The 12,041-nt window shown below is 49.7% G+C and overlaps 1 protein-coding gene across 2 annotated transcripts in view; it reads right to left on the reverse strand.

Moving 5' to 3' along the window:
* plxnb1b (plexin b1b) overlaps window positions 1-12,041 on the reverse strand; it is a 63,190-nt gene that overhangs the window by 50,247 nt on the left and 902 nt on the right. The window lies entirely within an intron of this gene.

Raw genomic sequence — 12,041 nt, forward strand, 5'->3', positions numbered from 1 at the left:
GTTAGTAGGACCGTAATCGACCTTCAGAGTGTTGCTAATAGAACGGGAGACGTACAGTCCGCATGCAGCGCTCAGTCTGGCATTAAAAATGTCACAGAATTAACAAGGTGTGTGTGTGTGTGTGTGTGTGTGTGTGTGTGTGTGTGTGTGGGGGGGGGGGGGGGGAGGGGGGGGGGTATTACAGGTGTGTGCAAGCCACTCCCCCCCCCCCAACTCTCCCAGGCAACAAAGTAGTTTTATTGCAGATAAAATCTTTTGTGCCGCCGTGGCTAATAAGACCCTTGAGGGAACGACTCGCAGTTTAATTAAAAGTTCCCTGCAAGGACATGAAAATGCAGGTGGCAGCCGGTGATGAACCTGCCCCCAAAACAGAAATTAGAGAATAGAGCAGCTGTGGGATGAGACAGACAGACGGGGCGTAAAACCCAGTAACTTAACGTTCCGATGCCCCAATTAACATTTCTGCAGGCGCGGCCTCGCCAGCGGATTCCCTCGGACACATTCTTGGTGCCCGATCATGCTGCGGTCATGTCACAGAGAGCAGAGCCCTGCAGAAACTGCACACAACATGATTAAAATTAAATTGCGTTCTTGATTGGGGGAGGAGTGCAGAGTGTGAAAGAGACACCATTAAGAACACAGCCGTCCAGGTGAACAGCCACCCCCACCGAGTATCATGTGAACGCTTATGAAACCCAACACGCCGGGCTCCGGGTGTCACCCCCTCCGGTTCTCCAATTCCTGGATGAGTTTGGTCTTGTACGGCGACCGGCCCACATCTCCGGGATCGGCGTTCCCGGCCCACACAGGATTAGCATTACAGGTAGCATTTTTTCGGCTCTTGCTGCGTGAGCCTCACTGACAATCAGATCTGACTGTTAAGACATAAAGATCAGGATGGAGGGGAAGATCACGGCACCAGACAGGCAACGGAAAGGACACAGAAAGTTTGTGGACTAATTACCCATTGACAATAAAATTGGTGTGTTATGGGTTTATGCTTTGCATGAGTAACAAACAAACAGTCTCCCCACCCAAATCTCACTTCAATCATGAGATCTCACAGAGCCAGCACAATTTTCCAAAAATTCGTAAGAATGTTATCGAAAGGCTTTACAGTTCGCAAGGCAAGACAGGAACACTACTTGCGCCCCAGTTCATTTGCAGTCTGTGTGTGTGTGTGTGTCTGTGTCTCACCATGTTTGCGCTTGCTGCCGCCACATTAACAGGGCGTGTGCTCCTGTCTAATGTTTAACAAAAGCCTCTAGGGCACACTCTTATTTTCCAATCCGTGAAGCTAATGGGGAAGCAGCATATCTTTACTGGTTCATTCACTTATATTTTTTTCCCCATATTCATCCGGGGCAAATTTACTGACATGATCCCCGAGTCCTTCCCTTTATTAGGATGGGGCCACCTGCAAACAAGTCTGGGAACTATAAAGACCTGTCCAGGTAAAAGACTGCAGTAAAGAAATAATAATAAAACAACAGGCCACAAAAGAATGTGCAGAATGGCCAGGTATGTGCCTGGAGGCATCTGAAAAATACCGGGTAATAACAGAAAAGCATCTAAAATGTGAGGCGCATGAACCAAACTGCCTCTGTGCCTCCGTCTCGTCTTCAAAAACAGCATATGTGACAAAGGGTGAGGTACACTGACACACAGAAAGCTGGCACAGAGCAGTACACCGAGCTGACAAGCTAACAGGCAGGAGATCACAAAGGCAGTCACAGCTACAGGAACCAGACTGAGCTGTAGGGGAGAGAGCATCAGGCGCAAGCTGCCAGCGACGAGTCTGAGGAAAAACACATTAGTAATCTCTGCTTGAGAAGTGGGCTGCATATCCTTCAAATCTAATCGCAGGAACTGCACAACAGGCCTGATCTCCCAAATGCCACCGGTACTTTACACAGGAGCCCAGTCAACGGAACCTGTAATATCAGGGCAAGGTTGTGCACTTATGAAGCGACTGGAGGGAACCAGAAGTCAGGACCGAGGGACATCGGGAGCATGCAGTGACCTTGAGAAGATCAAAGGGGTATCAGGTTTAGCCAACTTCAGGCCAGAAGCAACCTAACATTGCTGTGAAGTACAACACACTGCAAACAGTCAGCACTGCAAACAGTCAGCACTGCAAACAGTCAGCACTGCAAACAGTCAGCACTGCAAACAGTCAGCACTGCAAACAGTCAGCACTGCAAACAGTCAGCACTGCAAACAGTCAGCACTGCAAACAGTCAGCACTGCAAACAGTCAGCACTGCAAATCCCCATTTTACCAGCTCAATGCATGTGACCCAACAAGATCAGGAGACACAAAAAACTAATATAATCACAAAGCAATCTGTTCCACCCAGCAGCCAGACCAACAAATGCTTGTAGTGTATATATTTATATTATATATACACAGACGTACAACTTATCCCCCCTCATAAGCCGTTGTTCTTGTAGAACTAAAGATGTTTCATGGGCTAGTGTGCTATATAATTATCCTTCAAAACAACACCCGCCCCCCCTTTGCCCCAAAGAGTGCAGAGTGCAGATTAAAGACTTCCAAAAATAACCAGGAGTATCCTGTCCAAGGGGGCCGGCCTTGCCAACTACATGGCGAAGCGGGATTCTGCCGCGTCCTTTCCCGAGAAGAAGCAGTGCGTTCACCTGGAGGGACTTCTGCAGGCACGGGGGTAGGTCTCATGTCAAACCGGCCGGGGGGGTGGTAGGTCATGACAGTCTGAGTCCCGAGACAGTCTCATTCTCTAGATAATTAATGAGACCTTTATTACAGAGGTTTGGGAAAGAGCATCACGACCATAAAACTGGGGACACCGTTTAATCACAAGTGATCAATAGATCAAATAAACGCATGCAAATTCAAAATCGAGACCAAAATTAGGCAAAAGTTTAAGAAAAGTCTAAGCGCATTACTAAAGACTGTTCAGTCGGACGATGTTAAAAATACCCAAATGGATACTTGTGAACATGATATTAATAAACATCAATATAAAGGTTCAACTTAAGATTGTAAAAAGCCAACAAATCTTAACACCCAGGCATGTAATCGCATTAGATTAGCCTGAAAGTGTAGCGCATGCATTTCCACTGCATTACGTCCCGCTGGTGAGGCTGAGTTTTTACTTTTATACAGCTGTATGTTTTATGGCTTTTTCCACAGGCCCCAACAGGCCCCACGATCAAGCGCCTGCTCATTTGTCCACTTTCATTACTGGTGGGTTGCTAGGTCTTGTTTTTTTTTGACACAGCCCCCTCACCCAGCCCCCATCCCCAAAACGCCACACGTCTGTCAGGCACTTTGCTAAAGTCTCCAGTGACCGATGTCAATGGGCAGGACCAGACAAGTCGCCCCCCACCCCCCAAGGCACAGTAAACCATGTCGGCAGTGCACTCTGCAGCAATCAGCGCTACACTGGTAGTTTAAATATGATGATTAAAAGTACAGTGACTGATTAGTTTTGTGACTTTCAAGTGAAGTGGGCCGGATCAACACACGACGGAAGGCTGTTAAATTACCGGGCTGCAGTCATTCTTCCTAGCAATGATCAAATGATCCCCCCGGTGTGCTTTAGGTCCCACGAGCAGAGATGTTAATCCCCCCAAGCAGAGAGGAAAACAAACCAGCCATTAAAACAGGAAATTGGGAGCAGCGGTTCGATCCGAGGATGACGACCAGGTATAGAGGGGGACCCGCGGGGGGTGTCACTGTCGCTATGCTGGCATCCCCTCACCCGATCATGGTCAGGGCACCATCACCACACAGAGCTTCTCAATGTCATTTCTCAAAGCAGTAAACATGCCTGCAGGGGCGAGACCTGAAACGAAAACTCGCCAGAAAGGTCAGACTACCGCTCGATCTACGATCTATAATAGACATGGGAAACCACCCGGGGTTATGCAACAGACCCATGCATTTTCTGTAATGCACATAACAAGCCAGGGGGGGGGATAGCAGCAGGCAGGTTCAGCAGTTAATCTGTCTGATGCTGAATGACTCAGAGACGTACTGATCATGCAGAATTCGTTTCAGACCATCAGCCTTATTTTACTGTTAATAGAGGTGAGCTGGGTAGGTATGCAAGCAATAAAAAATATTTAACTAAATACAACCAACACATACCGGGTACAAGGAATGTCTGAAGGTGGCAGAGAAGACTTTCTTTTTAAACCACCCCCCCAGCAGAAAAGATACATGGGACCCTGAAGCCCACGCCTTGTTGTAGCCCCTCCCACAGCCAGATGCCCATTTTCTGGTGCTTATTTCATCATACCTGCCCCCCCTGCCCAAAGGAGGCACCCGGTGTCCTAAAAAGCATTAGGATACTTTTTAAAAAACTGACTGGACAATATTGTGAGCGGAGGAGGGAAGGAAATTTGGGCTTCAGGTGTTTAACGAGACAAAACTGCTGCGTCAGCCAGACGGATACCGGCAACACGCACGGCTCAACTTCCTAGTTCTGACACAAGGACAGATACAAACATATCCATCTTCTCAGTGACACCAGGCAGCCCAGGAATTCAGAGATAGAAAAATAAAACTGCCACTTGCCAAGCCCCCCCCCCCACACAGAGACTCCTGGGGAAGTTTAGAGAATGTTTCCGACCTTTGGCCGTGGTTTTAAACAATGTTTATGGCTGTATCGCCAAGTGTAAACCGGCGCTGGGTCAAGCACTGGTCTATACAGTGCTGTCTGAACGTACACCCGTGGGGGTCCCATCTTCAGCAAACTGAAGCCCCTGTCGTGACACCCACCAACCCCCCCATGCCAAATATCCAAGGGGGCCGCTAGGCCGTACTCAGCATTCAAAGTCCAGAAGGGTCCCGTGCTCACCCTCATTTGAACTCCCCCACCCCCAAGCTTTCATTTAAACTGCCCCAGCCCAGGTGCAACTGGTGCCCACTGACATTTATCCACAGCAACACCACGGACATCTGGTCACATGACGGGCGGCTCACTAAAGGGACGCTGGTTCGTTAGGACAATAGTTGGACTCTTCCTGTAGTCCCGGGTACCGTGTCCCACATGCCAGCTTCACATATACCGTCTCATACCTACCTGCGCACCTCCATTCCCCAAACCTAGCAAGGGGACCCCAAAATTCTGTGCCCGTCCAGATGACTTTATTCACCACGCTTAAGTTGTCTATATACAACAACGGAATGTCTAGTCACTGCAGATGATCTTCATGAACCTCAAGGGAAGAGCAGCAAAATATTTTGTCATTTCTGTGGGAATATCCGGAGTTATTTACTCGCATATTTCCTGTGAGTGTCCAGTGGCTTGAGCGGCACAGCTACTTCTCCGAGACTTCCGTGTACCTCATGCAGTCTTAAGACCAACTGACTGATCATGATGCTCGATCAAGCACAGGCAGAGGTTACTGCCGACTAGTTTCGTGCAATGTGGTCTCTGCGGTACCTAAAAGCACACTGGCATACGGCCCGACCAGCCGGAAAAAAAAAAAGTAGCTTCAACGTTCACCCTGGCAGTGCTACAAAAAGCCCCTTGTCTGATACGCGATGCACTAATGCCGGCCATTCCGACAGGTTATGGGACTATCGAGCGTTTCAAGAAGGCGCAAAATGGGGAGATTGCAACCCACATAAAGGACAAGAAGCAGAATAGAAACAAAAAAAAAAAAACAAGGTAGGAATGTGAAAAAGTTGTAGAGAAGGAACAGCAAGGATGAAGCCCCAAAGGATTCTGGGCTGTATCTCTCCCCCAGGACCCAGTGGACACACTGTTCGGTGGATGGAAATCTAACAGCTATGTGGTGAGTCACTGGCATCACTGGGCTGTGGCGAGGTAAACAGCATGGAAAGGATAGGCTTCGACATGACAGAGGTGTGGGTCCAAATGAGTGTGCAGACAAAAATGCAATCCTTAACGTTGGCAAAGCCAATTAAAGAAAGAAATAATAAAAAAAATCAAAGTGAACAGCTAAAAGGAAGATGAATCTCTGCATGACGACAGAAGAACAAACAAAGGCTAACCGGCCTCCCGTTTCCAGGAAAACTTCTGGTTCCCAAGCAAAGAAAAACTGCTCCTTTCAAAAGAGCGATCCTCCCCGATGACGAGAGTCATTGCAGTGTGTGCGTGGGGGCTGCTCAGAAAAACACGGCAGGTCCTCATTAATAAAGAGTTATTTATGAAGCTGTTCAGCACACAGGGACATACAGAGGTATGGTTTATCAGCAGCGTGGTGTGCCGTGCTAACACGTGCCCAGGAAAGGCCCTCTGTGTGTGTGTGTGTGTGTGTGTGTGTGTGTGTGCCGGGGGATGCGGCGGTGGTGCTCCAAGTCTGAGCCCCTCACGGCCTGGAAGTCGAATCCGTGGGAGCTTGCGCACAGACGTCCTGGGAGAGCTTAGCAACAAGTGGCAGCAAGTTGCTAGGAGACACCTACATTGGACGAGGAGGGGGGGGGAGCGGGGGCACCAGCGCACTCCAGAGTCAACAGGCCTTGGCGACAGCCAGCACTAAGCTCCTGATGCACTTTAATGAGTGAAAAACAGAAACCACAGAGGGTTCTGGGAGGACCCACCACCGGGGCTTGTGGACAGCGGCCCATGCAGCGGAGCACCGAAAAGAGAAGAGCTGGAGGCTATTTTGTTTTGAGAAAAACAAAAAAAAAAGTACATAAGACTCAGGGAGAACTTTTTACAAAGTCTGAGAAACACAAGCTACGGTAGTTGAACTAATAAACCCCCCACAAACGCATCTTAACATCTTAATCCCACAACGACGCTCTGAAAGTCACCGTGTTCCGCCTTCCTACACGTGCAGAGCACCCCGGCACTTACGAAAAATCACGGATCACTCTTTACAGCACCTAATCTGACATGTGCCCCCACACAGATGTATAGCAGATACTGGTTGTTTTCATGAGCACCCAGCGGATCATCATCTCACGGCCAGTGAAACCCACCAGAAAGATGACTTCCAGGTAGGCAGATTTAAAAAAACTTTCACAAATAGCTTGAATTTTTTTTGTCTGGCCCAAGCAACTTTCATCAGTCTAGACCAACAATCGCTCCATCACCATGGCAACGTACTTTCCCAGGATGAAATCCCCCCTCCAACCCCCACCCCTACCCCCTCTTTTCCAAAGAGCGCTTTCAGGGTGACTGCCCTGGCCTGGCACCAGTTTTGAGCAGGGAGCTGTAAGGGGAGAACCATCTCAGTCTCCGGATTCCTTGGCGTCACCGTAGCAACGGGCAGGAGTGACCGTGCTCTGGGGTCGCAGCAAATGCGGCCGGAATCTGCACTGGACCTCAGCGGCGTCCTCTTCAGACCGCGAAACCACCAGGGCAGCGGTGCCTGGGGCCCACAGGCATCCCGAATCTCAGCCAAAGCCAGTTCAGCTGGGCCCTGCGACGACCCATTCGGCTCCAGAGTGCCGCACAGGCAACACCAGGGTCATTTGGTGACCGCCCTCCCTCCCCCCGCCTCTGTATGGGTCACCCCACCCCAACACCTGCAACACTTAAAACTCAGAAGCGTGTCCTCGAAACACATGCCATGCAGGAGAGAGCAACCCCTGGAAGTGTGCGATCACACACGTCCAAAGTACAGGGTCAGGCCAATTAGGAAATATTAAAAGATTGGAGTTCAAGTTTGCTCTTACTGGGACCTCTTATGTCACCTCTGTGCCCTCACCCATCCACAAATGCTCTTCCATTGTGATTGGGGGGGGGGTGGCTTTGTAAACACCACCTTCCCCTCCCCCCACTAACCCACCAGTACTCACTGGCTTTTTCAACCTCCTCTGCAACAAAGGGAACAAAAGCAGGCCAGAATAGCTCCCCCCCCCTCCCCCGAGGAGAAGAGCCACCCCAGGCGGACAGAAATGCTCTCACGGGCCGCCTTTTCCCCCGTGAGGGTATTCAAGCTGCTCCACACGGAGCAACGTGAGCCTCAGCCTCAAAAAACACGGAGCTTTGCCTGGAAACCTCAGTGCTGCTTTTCAGAGATCTGTCAGCCCGGCCGTTCCACAGGGACACCAAATACCTTCTGCCCCCATTCATCTTTTCTGTAATTTCCCCTTCTTGACTGAGACTTTTTTTAATAAAAAAAAAACTAAATTTTAGATTAGGGCAGGTACTTCACAGAGAGGACCTGGCCAGTGGGCCAATAGACATCATTCAGCTTCAGCGCCCACTGGCCTGCTTTCAGTCCGAGGCAGAACCCTGCCCCCCACCCGCCACAAACTGCCCCCCCCCCAATCCCAGCAGAGTGAACAGACGCTTTCATTCCCAGGGGTACGAGCAGGGAAGTCACTTGCACAGTGACCCAGCAGCACACAAAGCCCATCAAGGCTTCAGACACCTGCCACAGCATTCAGGGTCCGAGCGAACGAAGCAGGCTTCACTTTCCGTTTCAGTTAATGGGGGAAATTAATGAAGCAGACAGAGGAGGGGGAGGCAAATAAAAGTCAGCAACCACCAGTGCTAACAAGAATTCCGGGGGCGGGGGGACACGTTCCTGACTGGAAAAACAAAAGGTGTGTGCCCCCCCAGCACACACACACACACACACACACACACCTTTCATTTTTTTACCCCCTCCCCAGGTGCTGACTGCTTTGGGAAGAAAAAAACAAAACAAAACAGGCCGACTCAGCAACCCCGCCCCCCACCACCCTGGACATTTTATGTTCAGTGAGGCAGCACTGAACAAACCAGCCAAAGGGCACTGGGATCAGTGATTACCAGTGATTCCAGCTGAATAAAACAGCATTAAAAGACCTTTACCAATGGTCAACCATAGAGGCACTGCTTGAATGTGAATCTATGACCCACACTCAGTGGCTAGTTTATGAGGTCACCTGATTAACGCAAATGGCCAATCGTATGGCTGCAACACGCACAGCATGCAGACAGGATCAAGTGGTACAATTACTGTGTGGCACAGCATCAGAAGGGGCCTGTTCTAAGGCATTTAAACGCAAAGCGATTGTTGCTACCAGACATGGCGGTTCCAGCACCTCAGAAACAGCAACTGCCCTGGGATTGTCACACGCTACAGTGTCTAGAGACTATAAAGAAGGCTGCAATCAACGCAAAACATCCAGTCAGGGGCAATTCTGTTGCCAAAAACACCTTGTTAAAGACAGAGGTCAAAGGAGAATAGCGAGACAAGCTCAGTACAGCGGTGCACGGAAACACTTCTCTGAATGCACAGCTCGCCTGCCCTTGAAATGGCCCAGAAGGAAAGATTTGTTCCGACCTGGTATGAGCTAAGGGTTACAGTGGCCAGAGTGTTAAACCAAATGCCACATGAGAACCTTAAGAACCTTCCTGTACGAAAGCTTAAAATTCCTCTCCTTCGCTATACTGCAATTAGACAGCAAAGTAGATTAGGTACTTCAGCTCCTCCGTAAAGGACACCACACAGCTGCTCAGGAGATATCCAGTCCCAAGGAATGCCCCCCCCCACCCCCCCTCAAGAGACCCACTGACAATGATGTGTGGGCTACACAGCCCAAGGGAAGGCAACAGGAGTGCCAACCCACACAAAACAAATATCCCCCACCAGGAAGGAAGCAGTTGGCAGTTTAGCCACGGGACATTGGGGGGGGGGGGGGGGGGGGGGGGAACAGCAGCCAGAAGACCTAACCACAGGAGCTAAACCCCTTCTGCTTGAACTTTCAAGTATCCCGTCAGAAGCAAAAAAGTCCAAATGGGCCAGAGTTAGGGCTGGCTTTTGTTGAGGCGTCACAGGTGTGTGATGAGGGGCACGCCCAGTACTCTGCGCTGTACTCAGATCTCCTGTATAATGCCTGCCCCAGATGGCAGCCAGCCCTCCCCTGGACGGGACAGTTAAGGACAATGCAGCTGCAAAAGGAAAGAAGCCAAAACCACAAACCCCACATGAGCTGGCTCACCCTGCTCTGTGTGAAAATAGCCGCAAGTCCACACTGCAGCCCTCAGAGGCTTTGGGATCTAGCAAGAGTCTGGCCTGGGTCATGTGGTGTGACTGATCTAGGGTTAGCCTGGAGGGTTTGAGATTGCCCAGGAGACGCAATCTGGTGTCCCCAGTTTACAAACAGTGACCTTGGGACGTAATCACGTACCACAAAGGGCATCAAACAAGCATATTACATGGGAGCGAAACGTCAGCGTACCGAGTGGCTACTTGAAAGACCTTGTGTAACACGGCCGAACTGGCAAGTGAACCACTGACAAGCCACGTGGGTCTCGGCCTTGAGCTAAAGCTACCAGAGAGTAAAGCTTCAAACTATTTACAGAAACAAGGTAAAATTCTGCCAGCACAAGGCTGGCGACAAACGGCTGCATTTTATCGAATGATCTCGCCTGAAGGAGAAATCATAAGCATTACAAGAGGAATCCCCCGTGCTTTCGATTTCGTGGTGAAACGCACCGAAGCCTGATGTACGGACCACTGCGCAGAGCAACCAAAACAACCCATGTCAGATAGCACTACCTGATGTAGCAGGAGCTGCAGCAAAATATTTAAGGAGTTATGGCAACCAAACTCGGCATCAGCCTTTCCTGATAAAGCTGCAACGCTACGCATTAAACCCCTGGAATAACTGCCTGTTACTGAAGTGCGTTTAGGAGGAACGAGCCAATCAGCATGAGAAAGGCCGACCCGGCACCAAAGCTGCACGGCAAGTAAATAACCTACATTATCCGGTGTACACGCTACCTCACTGAACTGTACACAAACTCTGCACTGATGGGACACTTTGATCCCTGATAACCATTTACAATCTAGGCCATTTTATTGGTGAAGTTTTAACCTGACAAAAGAACAAACAAAAAAAATCCCCATATAAGGAGTAAGTGGGAGGAGACGCTTCCCACAGTGGGGCGGTAAATGAACCCTGGTTATTCTACCGTCCTGCTAGTCACATGGGCAGCTCACTGCCTCAGCACAGCGAGTCTCCGGTGGGCAGCCTGTCAGACGGTCTGTTTTCACCACAGGGGACATCGGTTAGAGAGGAACTTCCGTGGTGGAGGCGAGCGTGTCACATTTCAAATTCCTGGGCCCTTTTCACACAGGGTTCATTCCGTTTCTCCTGGCCTGTCCCTCATTGGCACAGATTCCACCTGAAGCAGACATCACTGATCACACTGACTTATATAACTGTGAGCTCATACCGAAACACCTCATGCAGCCATCGAGTGCCTCTTCAAGACAGCCAGGAAAGAGGACAAAAGAGGAGTTAAACCCCCAACACCAAAGAGAAGCGTTTACATGGGGGGGGGGGGGGGGACTTTTACAAGTCTTTCTTCAAAACATTTCTTAAAATCTACCAGCTCTTTGAGGCAGGTCCTTCACACACACAGTAAGTTGCATGATTTTGAGTGAACAGCTTCACTCACAAAGTTTGTCCATGACATGTAAGCATATTAAAGCCAAGAATTACATTAACAATTGTTTATACAATTATAGCAGAAGAGGCAAACCCACGAGGAGTACGAAGCCAAACCCAAGGTCAGATCTCTTTCCCCTGAAACATTCGCTGGTAACATCCATAGCAAAGTCCCAGTGGAGAGCTGGTTTTAACCACAAACCTATACTTAATCTTTCAGCTCTAGCCAAACTTCCAGCAACAGCAAAGTAGCTACACCCCATAATTCCAGAAGGAACTGTGCTAAAATATTCCTCCCCTTTCTGCTACCGTATGGTGTACAATTTCAAATAGCATCATTTGGTCCAAGTTCGACATGGCTACCTTCATTTAAATAAATATACATGAGTTTGAATACAAAACTACCAGGTGTCTCCTGCTAGCCGCAAATCAAAGCTGGTGTCTTTGAGGGAGACACAATAAATATTTAAATCCAAAAGACAGCAGTCAGCCTGTCGGTGATTCTGGACGATGCTGTTCTCTTCTGAATGCGCTGTCCTGTCCTACACCAAGTGCGTTTCAACAGCGCCCGGTACATCGCCCCCTGCTGGAGATGAACCGCAGCTGCCGCCAAGCCTCCGCGACCGGAGCAGAGCGCTGACCCGCGCCTGCCGCCGATCAGTGAATGCTGAACCGGGCAGCAACAA

The sequence above is a fragment of the Brienomyrus brachyistius genome, unplaced genomic scaffold, assembly GCF_023856365.1.
Source record: "Brienomyrus brachyistius isolate T26 unplaced genomic scaffold, BBRACH_0.4 scaffold68, whole genome shotgun sequence".
NCBI lineage: Eukaryota > Metazoa > Chordata > Actinopteri > Osteoglossiformes > Mormyridae > Brienomyrus > Brienomyrus brachyistius.